General features: G+C 37.8%; 1 long non-coding RNA gene across 1 annotated transcript in view; it reads left to right on the forward strand.

Annotated features, from left to right (window-relative positions):
- Positions 1–18,625, forward strand: part of LOC102435673 — a 175,544-nt gene that overhangs the window by 22,605 nt on the left and 134,314 nt on the right. The window contains exon 2 of the long non-coding RNA XR_002828349.1: positions 9,332–9,467. This is a non-coding gene — a long non-coding RNA (uncharacterized LOC102435673). The remainder of the gene's footprint in view (positions 1–9,331; positions 9,468–18,625) is intronic.

Below are 18,625 nucleotides of genomic sequence, written 5' to 3' on the forward strand. Positions count from 1 at the left end.
ACAAGGACCACAGTACATATGTCTACTGTCTGCCCAGGGATATTTAAATAAGGACTCAGTTTATTTCATGTAGTCTTGACTATAAGGACTTTCTTTACTGACCCAAGAGCAGGGAAATGACTCTTGCTCTGTAGCTAATCTCGTGAGAGAGTCAAGTTCAGGAGAAAGAACATTTCTCCCAACCCTGAAAGGCTTCCCTTTAGATGTTTCTCATGGGCTAATATATTACCTGAAAATGGGGACTCAGGGTGTGTGTACAAAAATACATATAGAAAGCATATGTGTGAAACATAGATACATATACAGTATTTATGTAAAGATGTCTTTATCTAGACATTCCAGTGTAGCTCCTAGTTAAGCCACAACTTTTTAAAAGCAAGTCAGGTTTGACTACATTGTCTGTTTAAGTGAAGGAGCCACACAGATGGGAAAGAAGCAGAGACAAATTGCTGTTGGCTCTGCTTTCCTTTATAACAACATCCGATATTTTTAGTTTCTTTTTGTTTCTGCGTTGTGCATGTCTCTGCCTCATAAAGACTCACTGCACATTGTCTTCGTCAGTTTTTCCATTTAACTTTTAAATTTCCAAGGTCAGAAGATACCATGGCAAAGTCCCTTTTTCAGATGTAGATGATGGGCAGAAAGAACTAACTTAATATTATGGAAAAAATTCTTATTAGTAGACCAGATAATCTGGTCTACTATTTTTGACCTCATGGTGGATACATATTTCTGGCTAGTGCAAAGCACATTTCCAACCTGGATAGATTTGTATACACCTTGGCCCAATAATTAGAATATTTTTTTCTATGACAGTCCCTGTATTCATGTGATAAGCTGTGATATTCATTAAATGTGATTAATTAGATAAAGTCCACATGAACCTTTCATATGTTGGCCACCTTGTTCTCACTCTCTTGAACTTTCTCTTCTGTAAATGGCAATAGCTGCTGTTTTCATATCTAGGTTCATTGTGATGTTATAGTGTCAGATTTGAAAGGCATTAGTATGGTAGAAATCCCATCAAGTATTCCACTAGGCTCTCTCATAATCATTATTATCCTAAAAAGCTGGTCTATGAGCAAAAAATAAAAAATATATGACTCAAACAATGTGGCACCGTCTTAAAAACATTAATCATAGAGTCACCATGTGACCAACCAATTTTACTCCTAGGTATCTACCCAAAACCTGTTCATATAAACACTTGTCCATCAGTGTTTTTAGCAGCATTATGCATAATAGCCCTAAATTAGAAACAATCCAAATGTCTATCAACTGGTAAATGAATAAAGAAAATGTGCTATATCCACACAATTAAATACAATTCAGAAACTGAAAGTAACAAACTGTTATTGATACATGAAACAAAGAGGAACCTCACACACATTATGCTAAGAAGTCTAACACAAAGATTACATGATTATGTTGGATATTTACAATGTATATTACAAAATGTAGTATAATTGAATTTATATGAAATTTCTAGAAAAAGAAAATCTAAAAAAAAATGCAGATCACTAGTTGGGTGGGGCTGGAGATAGGTGTGAAGATTGACTGCTAAGGACGTGAGGCAACTTAGTGAGGTGATGAAAAGTTCTAAACTGGTTGGTTGTAATGGTTGCACAATTGGATATATTTATTAAAAATCATTGAGCTGACATTTATAATAGGAGAAATGTATGGTATTCAAATTAGCCTCAATAAGGCTATGATTCTGAATACTTCAGTTTCTTGCTGTGTATTTCAGGACAATTACAGTGTGTGTGTGTGTGTGTGTGTGTGTGTGTGTGTGTGTGTGAGAGAGAGAGAGAGAGAGAGAGAGAGAGAGAGAGAGAGAGAGAGGAGGTAGACAGGTACTCCCCTACCCAATATATTTCCCCTATGATGGACTTCTGTTTCCCAAATGTGCCAAATTTTACTCTGCTACAGGAAATTCTTTTGACCATGCTCTGCCTGGAACATTCTTTCCCACCATGTTTATCAACCCACATTGTTGCTAAGATTACCTCCTCAGAAAGCGCTTCCCTGGCTTTATGAAGGAGATTTTGGTCCCAATAACATTTTGTTGCTCCTTGTGAATTTATTATAGTACTTTACCCAGCTTTGAGTTAGTTTTATTTATAAATGTATATATTTTCATAAATTTTTCAAAATTTCAAAGAATCTACAGAAATGAATAATTTTTTTTGTTAGTGCCTGTTTTCAAACCAGAATGACCAGAATGTGAAGGTCCAGGCACTGCTGATAACCCAAAGCAATGTAATCACAAACACCAAGAATCATTTCGTTCAGTATTTGTGCACTTTTAATTCATTGACTGTTGCTGGTTTTGTACCATAAACTTTATCTTTAATGTATCCCCATAAAAAAGTCTAGTGGCATTTTAGGATAAATTTTCTCTGTTCAAAGCTTAGTCTGACTTCATCCATTATTTCAAATCAGTTAAACCTGAAAAGGAGTGAAAATTGAGTTATCAACTGATAAAGTATTTATACATTTTTGGGTCTATAGTCTCTCCCCTAATAAAATATAAGGCCTTTAAATGCATTCTACAGTGTGTGTATTTAATATTTTAGGAGGAATTAATGAATGAATGCATAAGAATATTCCTGTATTAAGATATGAAAGGTTATGCCCTCACCAGTTTGGCTCAGTGGATATAGAGCGTCAGCCTGCGGACTGAGGGGGTCCTGGGTTTGATTCTGGTCAAGGGCACATGCCCAGGTTGTGGGCTCAATCCCCAGTAGGGGGTGTGCAGGAGGCAGCCAATCAGTGATTCTCTATCATCATTGATGTTTCTCTCTTTCTCTCCTTCTCCCTTCCTCTCTGAAATCAATAAAAATATATTTAAAAAAAAGATACGAAAGGTTATAAAAACCCTGAGTAATTTAGGTGGGCCTTCCTTTTAGTTGTTTTTTTTTTCAAGGATTTCCATTGCCATGAATAGACTTGGTTTGTCCAGCAAATACTGGTATTCCTTGAAATATTCTAGAATTGACCTAGTATTCTGAGGATCTCTGAATGGGTGTAAGCCTTGACTGGCAGAGGATTCCCATATCTGTGAGGGACACTGTAACTTTTTCAAATCTATCTCCTAAATATCTCACATGACCTCATAAGCATAGAGCTCCAGATTTATTCAGTAACTGGAATTATCAGTGGCTAAATATTGTTTTTGACACCTTATCAAGCTCTTTTAAAAACCTATTTTTTAAAAATTCTCACCCAAAGATACTTTTTTCATTGATTTTTAGAGAGAATAGAAGGGAGGGGAAGAGACAAAGAAAGAGAAACGTTGATGTTAGAGACATATTGATTGGTTGCATCCTGCATGTGCCCTGACTGGGACCAGGAATTGAACCTGCAACCTACATACATGCCCTTGACCAGAATTGAACCCTCGACTTTTCGGTATGCGGAACGATGCTCTAACCACTACAAAACACTGGCCAGGACTTAAAAACCTATTTTAAAAAGTGAATCAGATCTTCCCTGGCTGATGCTCAGTTGATGGAGTATTGTCATGCACCAAAAGGTCATCTGTTCAAATCCCAGTCAGGGCACATATCCAGGTTGTGGGTTCCATCCCAGGTCGGGGTGCCTACAGGAGGAAACCAATCAATGTTTCTCTCTCTCTTTGATATTTCTCTCTTTAAAGTCAATAAACATATATATATACATATATATAATTTTTTAAGTATATATTTGTATTATATATATATATATATATATATATATATATATATATATATACATATATATATATATAGATATATATATTTGAAAGTGAGTAAGATCTCCCAGTGTGCAAACCATAATATAAAACTAATGTAAGTTAACTGTAGCCTAAATAATGAGGCTTCCCAAAAACCTAATCTCCCTCCCAGGAAGTAGTTTATACTCTGAAAAAAATATCACTCATTACATAATATGACAAAATAATGTAATATAGTTTTAATAGCTACAGTTAATACATTAAACATATGGTTTCTTCAATAATCACTAATTTTTACATCTCTCACTACTAATTATGGTATTAAATCGTTCACTCCTTAATTTGTTCTGTCAGAGTTTTATTTATTCCAGACTGAATGGTGATCTAGTTGAGACTTTTACACTTCTCCCATTAGCTTAATATCATTTATATAGAGCCGCTGTGTGTTCTAACGGTTTATTATCATATTATTTTTGGTGACTTAATTTTCCTATGATGATTGTCTAATTTAGCCATTCCAGTTATGAAATAGTTTCAAAGGATATTTCAAAAACTTACAAGACTGTTGATATTTGTAGCTCTATATAATTTTAATACCGTTTTTGGTAACTTCCAGTTACAACTGTCAGCCCTTTTCAGCGGCCTGATTGCTGCAGGATAACTCCTCTACTGAAGTGTCGTTCAGGCAAACTGGGCTGTTGGCTTGAGAAGAGTCAAAAGATCCACAGGAAATACTTTTGGGGCTGAAAGAAATTGAACTCAGTAACTGCTTGTTACTTTATAGTGTCATATGAGTATTAGGTGTCTATTTCTGCGTAAAGTGAGGGAGGCTTTGTGAGGAGTGTGGGAGTGGACATACACCCTTTGCAAAAATTAACTCAAAATAGATCACAGACATAAGTGTAAAGCACAAAACTATCAAACTCCTAAAGGATAGCACAGGAAAAAATCCAGATGATCTTGGGTTTGATGATGACATTTTAGATGCAATATTAAAGGCACAGGGCATGAAAGAAAGAATTGATAATCTGGACTTTATTAAAATTTAAAACTTCTCTTCTGAGAAAGACAGTTTCAACACAATGAGATGAGAACTCACAGAGTAGGAGAAAATATTTTCAAAGGACACATCTGATAAAAAACTGTTATCCAAAATATACAAAGAACTTTCAAAACTCAACAGTAAGAAAACAAACTATCCAATTTAAAAATGGGCCACAGGTCTTGACAGTCACTTCACCAAAGAAGATATACAAATGGCAAATAAACATGTGAATAGATTCCCCATATCATATGTTATCAGGGAAATGGAAATTAAAACAACTAGGTCCCACAACACACCTATTAAAATGATCAAAATCCAAAGCACTGACAATACCAAAAGCCAGTGAGGATGTGCAACTACAGGAAGTCTCATTCGTTGCTGGTGGGAATGCAAAATGGTACAGCCACTTTGGAAGACAGCTTGGTGGTTTCTTACAAAACTAAATATACTCTTAACATATGATCGAGCAATCATACTCCTTGCTATTTACCCAAAGGAATCGAAAACTTATGTCCACACAAAAACCTGCACATGGATGTTTATAGTATCTTTATTCACAGTAGCCAAAACTTGGAAGCAATCAAGATGCCCTTCAGTAGGTAAATGGCTAAATAAACTGTGCTGCAGTCAAACAATGTAATATTATTCAGTGCCAAAAATAAATGAGGTATCAAGTCATGAAAAGACTTGGAGGAAACTTAAAAAAAGTATATTACTAGGTGAAAGAAGCCATTCTGAAAAGGTAATATAGTGTATGATTTCAACTATTTTACCTTCTGGAAATGACAAAACAGTGGAGACTGCAAAAAACCATTGCTTGCCAGAGGTTAAGAGAGAGAGAGAGATAAATAGGCAGAGTGCAGAGGGTTCTTTAGGCAGTGAAACTACTCTGTATGATACTATAATGATAGATACACATCGTTATACATTTGTCCAAATTCATAGAATGCACAACACCAAGAGTGAACCCTAATATAAACTGTGGACATTACGTGATAATAATGTGTCAGTGTAGGTCCATCATTTGTGACAATATACCCCTCTGGTGGGAAATGTTGATAATGAGGGAGCATATGTATATGTGGTGGTTGGAAGTAAATGAGAAATCTCTGTACCTTCTGCTTAATTTTGCTCTGAGTCTAAAACTGTTTTAAAAAATGAGGTCTGTCCTGGCTGGGTGCCTCGGTTGGTTGGAGCACTTTCCATACGCCAAAAAAATTGAGGGTTCAAGTCCCTGTCAGGGCACATACCTAGGTTGTTGTTCAATCCCAGGTCGGGGTGCATGTGGGAGGCAACCAATTGATGTTTCTCCCCACCCCTTTTCTCTAAAATCAATAAAAACATATCCTCGAGTGAGGATTTATAAACAAAAAGTCTATTAAAAAAGTCATTTTGTAATTTCATGTCCCTCTCTAGTTTCTTCTCCATTTCTCTGCTTTCTTTTAAAGCATAACCTTTCAAGACAGTTGTTGATACCCACTATGTCTAGGTCCTCTTCTCTGTTCTCTTTTATCCCCATAACAACAGGCTTTTAAACTAATTTCTCTACTACATGTATCTCTTAAGTTTACCAGTGTTTACCATTTTGCTAAATTGTTGATCCTTGATCATCATTGTTTGTGAGACACTTTTTAAAAAAATGAATCACTGAAGCCTTCCTTCTTCCTTCTTAAAATAATTTCTTCACATGATTTTAACAACAGCATTCTTCCTTGGTTCTGTTTCTACATCTCTGGCCACTTCTAAATATCAGAGTGCTTGATCTCCTACATTATAACTCTTTGCTTCTTTGTACTCCCTCCCTCAGCAATGTGATGCAGGCTAAAGGCTTAAACTCCATCCTTCTTACTCTTTTAGACAAAAATTTTGCATTCATCTTTGCTTTTTTTCCCCCCTTACACATATAGAAACCAACTTATATGGAGACCTATTGACTATACTTTAGATATATTGTTAAACCAGAATTTGATCACCTCTTACATCCTTCATGAGTAACAATCTTATCACAGTCAACATAATCTCTTGCCTGGATTATTGCTATAACCTAAGCGAGAGCTCTCTCTCTCTCTCTCTCTCTCTCTCTCTCTCCCTTTGTCCCCCTACAAAGCATTCACAACATAACAGCCATTTGAATCCTCTGTACAAAATCTTCCAGCAGTTTTCCATGAGATTCAGAGTAAAAGCCAGAGTCCTATGAAGCCTCACATGAACTAGCACATTCTAGATAGTTTTTTTTTATCACTATCTGATCCGCCTTACTATCATTCATTAAATACTCTTATTCTGGTCACACCTCAGGTTAAGGAATTCCCACCGTTTGTTTTTTTTTTTAAACATAGGTTCTACTTTCCAATCCCAATCACCCATTTTTATTAAGTAGACATTTTATGAGCACCTGGATTTTATGGATGTATAAAAATGATTAAAACATTTCCTGCCCTCAGGGAGTGTTTACAGTTGGAGAAAAGACAAAAATGCAATGAATAAATACAAGATCAGTAACTAGTATTGAATGTGTGCACAAAACACTGGTATGATGAGCAATCAATTAAAATGACCTGATGTAGACCTAGAGCAGTGGTCCTCAAACTTTTTAAACAGGGGGCCAGTTCACTGTCCCTCAGACCATTGGAGGGCCAGACTATAGTTTAAAAAAAAACCTATGAACAAATTCCTGTGCACACTGCACATATCTTATTTTGAAGTAAAAAAACAAAATGGGAACAAATACAATATTTGTATTTGCATGTGGCCCGCGGGCCGTAGTTTGAGGACCCCTGACCTAGAGGATCTTAGAGAAATAGCATTCGTTCTAACTGATGTTAGGTGATCTCTGTGCTTTGAATTGTGTTCCAGTTTTCCATACTCCTTTAGTCATACTTATAGACCTAACTGAAGGCAATATGCTGGCATTTGTATACAAACATAATTATCTTTGGTCCCACATATTCAATTTATGTAATGGTATGGATTTATAAATTTGCATTGTAGCTTGTGCTGCTTGTGGTCAGTAGAAGAGAGAGAGAGAGGGAGAGAGAGAGAGAGAGAGAGAGAGAGAGAGAGAGAGAGAGAGAGAGAGAGAAAAGAAAGAAAGAAAGAAAGAAAGAAAGAAAGAAAGAAAGAAAGAAAGAAAGAAAGAAAGAAAGAAAGAAAGTAGTTTACAGATTCCTTATTTTGACCCAGAAGTTCTCACATAACACATGAAAAATTGCTATCCTACCTTTATGGTGCACTCTCACTGATGGAGGCAAAGTTCTGTGCGAATGCTTGCCTGAAAGTGATAGCCATTTTTGTATTCACCCCCCAAAAATGTGTTAAAATACAAGTGAGTGAGTGACGGTGACAGGTGTATCAGCTCTAAGCCATAGAAAAAGTAGCTATTCATGAACTTTAGCATATTATTCTTATTAAATTACTGTAACATCTATCAGGTGATAAATTACTAGGCAACAATACCACGGTTTTAAACAACTGTTTCTTTCAGTGCATCCACAGAAGATATAAGGCTCTTTTATTATTTCAGAATTCATGTTAATCTGTTAAAAGGTAGCATGGTGTATTGACAAGAACATGACATTTTTGGACTTCAAAGGACTTCAGTCTGGTTCCATGCTGTAAAATGTATAAATTGCATGATATTGAACAATCCACTTAGGAATATTGAGCCTCAATTTGATTATGTGTACCATGGAATTGTCTTAACTGCAAAATACTCAACAGTTTTGAGTTACTATTATTATAGCAGCACCATCAATGCATGTTACTTGTCTTTTTCTATTTTGCCCTCATCTCTTTCATTTTTCTTTCTGGAATAGAGGTAGCTCCACAATGCTTTGACAATTTGCTTTTTCTAGTCCATCCCAAGCTTCTCTGGTGAACTGGGAATTTTACAGTTGGGTTGGTAGGATGCAACATATGATCAGAGGACTGTTGGTCATACTGAATTACCAGAGAATTTTTCAGTGTTGAATTACTCATTATTTTAAGAAAATTTTCTATTTTTTAAATCTTCTGGGTGTGGTAAGTGAGGAGAAGGACCAAGCTGATTATTGTTTCTAAAGAGAAATTGAAAAGATTGGGAGAAGAAGGCAGCAGGGAAAATAAAACATCTTTAGACGTTCAAGGGACATGTTTCTGGGAGAAAACTCTGAATGCTTGGTGTGTGCTTGTGATTAGAGGGGTCCACTCTGCTCCAATGGAGAAGGGGGCCCAGCTGTACTCTGGCTACTGGGGCCTGATTGGGAGGCCACCCTCAAGTACTTTGCTTTTGCACTCTGCTGCCTCTGGTCCATCAAGAGCTGTCTCACAGAGTCTGCAAAATTTGAGCTTGAGGTAGAGACTGGTGGTTGTATGAAACAAATCTATTCATTAATTCCACAGATTTTTTTAGTGCCTAATATATGACAGGGATAGTGTAGACAAAACATATAAGAATCCTGTTCTCATAAATTATATAAGCCTCTTTACTATTCACTGGATTTTTACTCTCGACTCTCCTCCCCCGACGGGATTTTTTGGATTATCAATATAATAACCTGAGCATTCTCATTGTGTTTTTATTGATACAGGTTGCCATTTGGAGGCACTTTGGTACGATGGGGAAAACACCCAACTGAGAATCAGACTACATAGATGCCATTCCATCTGCCACTAATTAGGTACACGGGCTTCAGCTTATCACAAACTCAGAGTCCAAAGAAAGTGGTAGGTTCTTTGATCATTTATATCACCTCTCTTGTTCTCAGTCTGTGTGGTTCATGATCTATCAGGCAAAAGAGAGGAAGTTCTCTCCTCCTGAATTATCTTCAACATAAAATCATGTGTCCTATTATAGCTTGCTCTCATTTCTGTGCAGCATGAATAGTGGGCACAGAATTCAGGCTTCCATGACACCCAGATTTTTTTCAGTCAGACGTTTCTGGATTTGAGATCAGAATGTGCTGGTCTGAGAATAATCTGTCAGATAATTAAAACAGAAGCCAATTTAATATCTCCTGGGGTGGACTGCTGTTCCATTGTTTGGGATCAGGTGTTTTGGCTAATAAAAGACAAGGCATTTTCTGCTTCTTCCAAGAACAGTAAGACTGAACTTCATTTAAATACTAAAAATTGTTCAAAGTCTGGCAGAGACTTGCATATGTCCCTAATATCTATTTCTCCTTTTCTTTAGTGATAGAATCTACAAATTATTGGTTGGCATGTTACTATTCAAAATCAAGGCAAAAGTTTCCAATTATCTTGTAGTTTAGAGTGGCTCAGTGACCAAGGTCTGGCCAAAGGTATGTTATGTGGACAATTTCTTAATAGTGCCTTTAACAAAAGGGCAGGCTCTGTTTTACATGCCATCCCCCCTTCCCCCGCCAACTTTTCCAAGCTTAAATTGAGGACCCTGTAGCCATGGTGGTGAGCCATCTTCCAATCTTCAACCGAAGGCAGGCAATGGGTGGTGAAGTAACATTAAAGAAGGATTTTGGGTCTCCAGTTATGTGGAACTGCCACATGAGCCTTGAACTACCTCTTCAGTCTTTGATGATTTTCTTAAACCATTTAATATTATGGCCAATTTGTTTCTTAAACCATTAAACATTATAGCCTATTGTACATCTCAATGAATACAAATATAAATTACTCAGGTAATAAATAAACATACAATGGTAATAAATAAACATACAAGGTTACATTAACAGAAATTTTCTTTGACCTATAAACAAGCCAATTCAGCAATATTCTATGTGAAAAATATCTATCTATCTATCTATTTATCATCTATCTATCTGGAGAATAGTGAGCATTTTAGAGATGATCTATAAGAGTGTGTTTTTAACATATTCTTTCCTTCATTACTGTTCTTTGGAGTAAACGTTGAAAAACGAAAACAGAAACATCTGATTGAATTTGAAATTCACATCATTTTTAAATTACACTTTTAAAATTGTAATTCTGTTATCAATAAAACATTTGTTATAATCCATGATCATTGAAAATCACACTAAAATAGAGAAGGCCTGAAAAGAGAACTTAAAAATTATTGTGTTGTGGATACACTAATATGGATTTCCTGATTTTAGACATTGATCTTCTCAGCAATAATAATACATCCATGATGGCATTAGGTTGCTAAATTTGTTTGTAAAAAGGTTGCTTGTAAACAGGCAAGAATAATTAAACCACTCAATATTAACTGAATAATATATTGATGATTTTAAAACAGTTTGGCTAGCATTTTCTTCTGCTTTAGTAGTGATGTCGCTGTGAAATGTGAGGATAACACTTCATGTGTTACTATTTGTTGTGAAGTGATTTAATAAATGTTTAAACAAGTCATTACCATATTGACAGCATTTCTTATCATGAAACTGTATTTTATATTGATTGTCATCCTAGGCTTCCCACCCCCTTCCTCTGCCTGAAATGTGAGGACACCTAAACATGACCCTCAGAGAGTGCTACAGACTGCACTGTTTAGTTATGGATGTTTGTTCTTGAGTCTTCCTCTCTTCAATATCAAAGAAGGAAGGACAGTCAACCCTTCTTTCCACAGTTAGGTTGTAGCATGTGTGGGAGGAGCAAATCATGTTTAGTACATTCTCACTGCTGGGAGAGCACCAAGTTAGCATCTTTGGAAGATAACAGTGGCTCATACACAAGTAACCTCAATAGCAGTAGCAGCCAGAAAGCCCCTTCTCAACTTGTCTTATGGGTTTCAAACTTGCAGCTGAGTAATAAGTATAGTTGAGCCTCCTGGCTCCTCCAGTTGAAGGCCACTGTTTTACCTTCACAGATAAATAGAATTAAATTAGATTGATGACAGTCATTCTTTCAGTAGTAATTATGGAGCTACTATGTGCGTGATAAATAATAGCTAATCAGGTGTTATTTCTGTCCTCTTGAAGCTTTCAGTCAAGTAGTAAATCTGTATCCCTGGTTTTAGCTTCCTGTGGTATGTCCTTTTGCTGAATGGGTTTCCATTTCTCTACGATCATCAGACTGCTCTACTGAGAACTCTTTCCCATGAGTTTCATCAATGAGAAGAGAAAGCTTGACCTGAATATTATATAGTCCTTTCAGTTACACAGTTATGGAGATGGAAAGTTTTCTTAGTTTATTGGCTGCATACTTATTCCTAAAGAAAGACTGGGGTTTTTTTTCCAGGAGTATGGCCATTCAGTTTCTGCCCCAACACCTTTTAAAAGGGTATTGTGCTAGATTTTATCTAATTTCTTGCAATATAATTCAGAATTTTCCAATTTATGATCATAAAAGTTATGAGGTCTGTATGGCACAATTTGATCTTAATGGGCCCATGTATAATCCTAGTGATGACCTATTTCTTCCTAAATTCTCAAAACTTAAGCAAATATTTAAAAACTTGTTCAAAGATATGATTTTCAGGTATGGGTTTTTGGCATCTACCTTTTTTCCCAATTGAAAACCATACAGTTGCTCATCAAGTTTTATGTCATCTTTTCTTTCCTCCCTATAAATGTGAGACTGCACTGTATTCTTTTCCTATGTCACAGATGTTATTCTTCCTATTAGAGTTTTTCCATTATATCTGGGCCTTTTTCTTTATTCTCTGTTAGCATTCTCTGGCTTTTTCTTGTGTAGTCCAAGAAAATAGTTTCACTTTAAAATAGTTGTTCTCAACCAGGGGTGCTTTTGTCAGCCGAGGGGTCATTTGACAATGTCTGAAGACATTTTTTTGGGTGTCACAACTGAGGGAAAACCAGCTGTGAATGGTATCTAGTGAATAAAAGCCCAGAATACTTGCTAAACATCTTAAAATGCAGAGGATATTCCCCTTACCAACGAATTATTTGCCCCAAAAGGTCAATAGTGTTGAGCTTGAGATAATTTGTTTAAAACAATTCAAATATTTATTTGTTCTTATTATGATGTTTTTAAAGAATATTTTCTTATTATGTCCCCTCTTATATCCAGTTAGAGAAGCTGCCAGTTACTGAAGTATTTTAGTATGCTTTCTGTCTTCACTGATTCATTTACTACAAACATTGGAATATTTGCCTGGTCTAGGTACTATAGACAATACAAAGATAAGTCTTTGTCTCTGACTTTATTGTAAAAAATCAGTATTTGTGAATTAAGGTAATTATAGTTAGAGATAAACCTAATTACTCATGTCAGAGCAGACAGAAAGTGCCAGAGGAAGTTGGGAGGATTGGCTGTTTTTTGCTGAAGGGATATAGGAGATATAATGGGGTAGATAGCAGTGTTGCTGGGTCTTAAAGAATAATCATATTTCAACCATGCTAAGGTGAGGAAACAGAAGTGAGAAAGGAAGAAAGCACATGGAACCAGGGCAGGCTAAAGGGACTGTGGTAGCAAGTTCCACTTGAGATAGAGTGCATGAGAGATGTGGTTGGAAAGTTCTTTGTTACCAAGATGTTAATGGTATAGGACAATTTGTTGTTTGTCTGGAAAATATCCACATCAGGATCATTACAACAGTTTTTCTTTTATGAGTAAAAATTATATATTATAAAATAACACATTTTGTTATCTTATGTTGAACAAATCAAAATTTTAATTGTAATATGAATTTGTTTGGCATTGTCCTTAGTTTCCATGAGTATTTTTATTGCTTTATTTTACATCAGCTGATATTCTTCAAAATCAGCAGGCAAAAACTATTTTTTCTTTCAATTCTGAGTCTGAAAATTCACCTTGAATATATATATATATATATATATATATATATATATATATATATATATATATATAAGCTCATAGCTTTAGGGGTCAAAATAACCTGAAAATGCATAATTTAGAAGAGGGTTCAATGATTCACTCCTACAGTTTGGAGTAAAAATAAATTCTAGCCTAAGATAATAAAATCTGATACAGAACATCTTTGGAAACATCCATATAGTAAATGTGGCATCCCAACAGAGGGGCGATATACAACTTTCTTCCTGTGGCTCTGAAGGGTCATTACATTCGTGTGTGTGTGTGTGTGTGTGTGTGTGTGTGTGTGTGTGTGTGTGTTTTGAGGGGAACTTGATTTAAACTGATGATTCCTGGGCCCCTTTCTATATTGACTATATTGAATCAGAATTGGAAAAAGCACAAGATGAAATGTAATTTTTTATATATTTTTTCTTACAAGTGCTTTAGGTGATACTACTTGTGAAAGTAAAGTTTAAAAACCACTGTTCTAGCCCTGGCCAGGTGGCTCAGTTGGTTGGAGCATCATGCCATACACCAAAAGGTTGTGGGTTTATTTCCCTGCCAGGGTACATACCTGGGTTGCATGTTTGATCCTTAGTTGAGGTGCATACTGGAGGCAACTGATGGATGTTTCTCTCTCTCTTCCCTCTTTCTTTCTCTCCTTTTCTTTCTCTCTGAAATCAATAAAACATATCCTTGTGTGAGGATTAAAAAATGCCGCTGTTCTAGAAGATGGAAGAGTTAGATGACTCAGGCTGTAGTGAGACATGTTGTGTAGGTGATAGTAAAAAAGTTAAGTAATGAACAGGATTCCAGAAATGTAGCTTTGTGTAGATAAGTGAGGCTTGGGAGAATAGATTGAATTATGTACACTAAACAGGTTGAGATGGGAGAAACTACAGAGAATAAAAATATTTGATTGTGGTTAGTATTACTGAGGGAGAATTCCTATAGTTTTAAAAATAAATGTACTGATTCTGCTATAACAGTAGAGTTTATATGCCTAATCATTAATTACCAAATCATTTTTGGTGATGTACCATGCACATGATTATAAAAAACATTATTGTTTTAGTATTCTCAGAAAAAGCAAAGTTGGGAACATAAATGCCACTCCTTTTCCTTTTGTTGAGCTATTAAAAATATTAAAAAATCATTAGTTTTCATAGACATTCTATCTACCTTTTTGTCCTCTAATGGTATAGAACTTTAGGTGATGGCACCTAAATAAATTTTCTTCTATGTTTTTATTCTTATTCTCTATGCATAAATTTCGTAAATGATTAACTTGTTTTATGTAGTATACATATTTTCCCATTGGTTCAGGTATTATATTCATATTTTATTCTGTTGTCTTTGAAGTATGTAGATACTAAGTGTGTCTCTAAGATTCTCATCTCTAAAGGGGCTATGTCTATGTGGTTCTTATCACATATAGATACATTCTTTTTAAAAATATATATATTTTTTTGATTTCAGAGAGGAAGGGAGAGGGAGAGAGAGATAGAAACATCAATGATGAGAAAGAATCATTGATCGGCTGCCTCCTGCACGTCCCCTATTGGGGATCGAGCCCCCAACCCAGGCATGTACCCTTGACCGAAATGGAACCAAGACCCTTCAGTCCACAGGCTGACGTTCTACCCACTGAACCAAACCAGCCAGAGCTAGATGCATTCTTAATAAATGTGTTTGTGTGTTTTTTTTTTTTCATGTTGAGGATGGCTCTCTATATGACTGATTTAAAGGATATGGTAAGACCTTTATTGTAATATTATTACTTTTTAGCATGGTTATTTTTTATTCTGCAAAATCAGGCTGCTGGGATGTGTTGAGATGATCCTATGGATTAATTATGTAAAGCACTCAGCCTGTAGGCGCCCAGTAACTATCGCTCCTTTCCTCCATTTCCCAGGTAATAAACTGACTAAAAGAATTCCTGGCCTCCCACTGCCTCTTGCTAAGTAAGAGTGAAGATTACTTTGACTTAATGTGGAAGACTTCAGTGCTTCTCCCTGTGGGTCCCTCCCTTGAGGCGTCCTACACAGGCCTGCATGGCACAACTTAGGCACTGAAACGTGACTAGCAGTTGTGAATGAAAGGTGACTAGGATTAGCGAATGAAACGTGAGTGAGGTGCTGAGTCACTTCCTAGCAGAGGGTTCTCAGCCAGTGCATGTTCTCTTCTCCCTCGGCCACAAGGATGGGCACTGCTTCCCATAAAGGCTGCTGCATCCGCCTGAGTCCAGGGAGAATGCTCTCTGAGCCTGGAGCTGAGGCGTAGCAGACCCACAATGAGCACAAGTCATGAATAAGAAATCAATATTTTTTGCTGGAAACCCCAGAGATTTTGTGTTCATTTTATGTCTCATAAATAAACCCCAAAAGGGATTTGTGAGGAATAAAAGCAAGGAACACTTGATCAGAGCCTATTTGAAGTGCCACTTTCTGTATTAAGCCTTCCTCACCCATGGAAAGAGGTCATAGGAGTCCCCATTGCCTCTCAATTCTTGTCTGGCCTCCTAACTTGGCATAGTGTCATAACCAGCTCTAAGATATCATAAATTGTTTGAGGGAACATGTGCTCCTTTATAATTTCTGTGGAAATGGTATGCGCCAGTTTCTTCAAACATAACTGTGGATGTTGTATTTTACGTTTGTAGATGTATTTTATGTTTGAAAGTAAAGCAAGTTTTGGTGGGTCATTTTGCCATTGGCGCATGGATACAGCCGGATGTCAGTATGAAGAGGAAGTGAAAAGTTACTCGTAAATTCGAGGCCTAAAAGTTTGGGGGAAGGCTGCTGTTTCCAGAGTCCAGGAGAAGTGTTTCTGCTTGCATATGATTTTATCAACAATCCCAGGTCCAGATGCTTGTTTTTATTTTATTTTATTATCTTTATTGTTGAAAGTGTTACAGATATCCCTCCTATATTTTCCCATTGACCCCCTCCACTCCTCACTCGTTCCCTGAGGCCTTCACCACAGTATTGTCTGTGTCCAGATGTTCTTTTAAGGAAGAAAGTATTTTTATAATTTTAACGCTTTCTGAATTGTTCCCTCAGTGAATCATAGCATTCAACCTAAGCCATTTGTGCTATGGCAATATAACTTTTCTGGAAATTTCAAGAAAATGTAAATGGATTCTGAGCCTACATATTTGCAAAAAATATGCCCATTCTGTAGTATCAATTGGATTCATAGAAGGCCATTAAGACATATTTATTAGCTTGTTAAACTGAGCTGCTTTTATTTCTAGAACAAGTGTCATAAAAATATTAAAAATTTTACAGAATTCCATGAACTATTCAGCACAAGGGATTAGAGACTTTTTACATTTCTTTTCCTAAAGCAAGAGTTTCCTCTAGGCACCAATACATCTAAATATATAAAGGGCTAGGGTCCGTAAGGACCAAATGGACTGAACACCAGAAGTCAGTCCTGCAGTCAGTGCTGGGTCGCTGAGGCAACCCAACACTGACTGCTGCACTGCAGGTGCCGCAGCGACCCAGGACTGACTGCCAAGCGGCCTGCCTAGGGGCAATCAGGCAGGCAGGAAGAGGCAGTTAGGGGCAATAGAGCAGTTAGCTGCGACCCAGCACTGATTGCCGCCCTGCAGGCATGGCGACCCAGCATTGACTGCCATGGGGGCTGCAGATCAGGCCAGGAGAGAGGAGCAGGGTCTGATCTGCAGCCTCCGTGGCAGCTGTTGATCAGCCTTTGCCTCTCTTTCTCTCTGGGCCTCACCAGCCGCCGAGCCTCTCCCTCTCTCTGAGAGCCCAGCAGTTCAGCCCACTCTCCAGCAGCCTGGGGCTGCTGCTGATCAGTCCTGCCTCTCTGATCCGGCCCCGAGATAGGCACAGAGACGCTGACTGGCATAGAAACCAACCAATCAGAACCAAATCTGGGTGAACTGCGAGGAGCCAATGATTGCCTAGGAGGTAGAGTTTTTGATGCTGACTGGCATAGAAACTGACCCATCAGAACCTAATCTAGGTGAACTGCGAAGGCAGAGCCTAAGGTGGGGGCTGAGGAGGGGTTTTAAGGGCAACAGCTGTTTGATGTAAGGTGTAAGAAAGTGGTGCAATTTTTTAATGACCAGTTTGGCAGTATTGTCCATATGGCTGGCTATCAGTCCAGATATAGGGATTATGTATTTTTGTCTGCCAAGAGCATCTCCTCTTGCTGAAAAAGGCTTTCCCCCCCATTTAAGCAATCCTATCATATATAATATATCTATAATAATAAAAGGGTAATATGCTCATTAGACCGGGTCGACTGGCCATCTTCTGGATGTCTGACTTCCTTCCGGACAAAGCCATGGTGGTGGGGGCCAAGGCAGAGGCAGTTAGAGGCAATCAGGCCATCAGGGGAGGGCAGTTTGGAGCAAGATCAGGCTGGCAGGGGAGGGCAGTTGGAGGAGAGATTAGGCCAGCAGGGGAGGGCCACTGGGGGCAAGATCAGGCCTGCAGGGGTGGGCAGTTGGGGGTGAGATCAGGCCGGCAGGGGAGAGCAGTTAGGGGCAATCAGGCAGGCAGAGGCAGTTAGGGGCAATCAGGCTGGCAGGGGAGAGCAGTTAGGGGCAAGATCAGGCCGGCAGGGGAGAGCAGTTAGGGGCAAGATCAGGCCAGCAGAGAAGGGCAGTTGGGGGCGAGATCAGGCTGGCAGGGGAGGGCAGTTGGAGGTGAGATCAGGCCGGCAGGGTAGGACACTTAGGGGCAATCAGGCAGGCAGAGGCAGTTAGGGGCAATAAGACAGGCAGGCAGGTGAGCCATTAGGAGCCAGCGGTCCCAGTTTGCAAGAGGGATGTCTGACTGCTCAATTTGCTTAGGTGATGTATCTCATTTATTGATTTGTGGATATTGTACCAGCCTTGCATCCTCGAAATAAATCCCACTTGGTCATGGTGTATGCTCTTTCTAATGTAATGCTGGATCTGATTTGCTAAGATTTTGTTGAGGATTTTAGCATCTATGTTCATCAGGGATATTGGCCTATAATTCTTTCTTTGTAGTGTCTTTATCTGGCTTTGGAATTAGGGTAATGCTGGCTTCATTGAAAGTGCTAGGAAGTGTGCTTTCCTCTTGAATTTTTTGGTATAGGCTGAGAAGGATAGGTTTTAGTTCTTTGAAAGTTTAGTAAAACTCCTCTGTGAAGCTGCCTGGCCCCAGGCTTTT

Source organism: Myotis lucifugus, unplaced genomic scaffold (assembly GCF_000147115.1).
Source record: "Myotis lucifugus unplaced genomic scaffold, Myoluc2.0 scaffold_0, whole genome shotgun sequence".
Classification (NCBI taxonomy): domain Eukaryota; kingdom Metazoa; phylum Chordata; class Mammalia; order Chiroptera; family Vespertilionidae; genus Myotis; species Myotis lucifugus.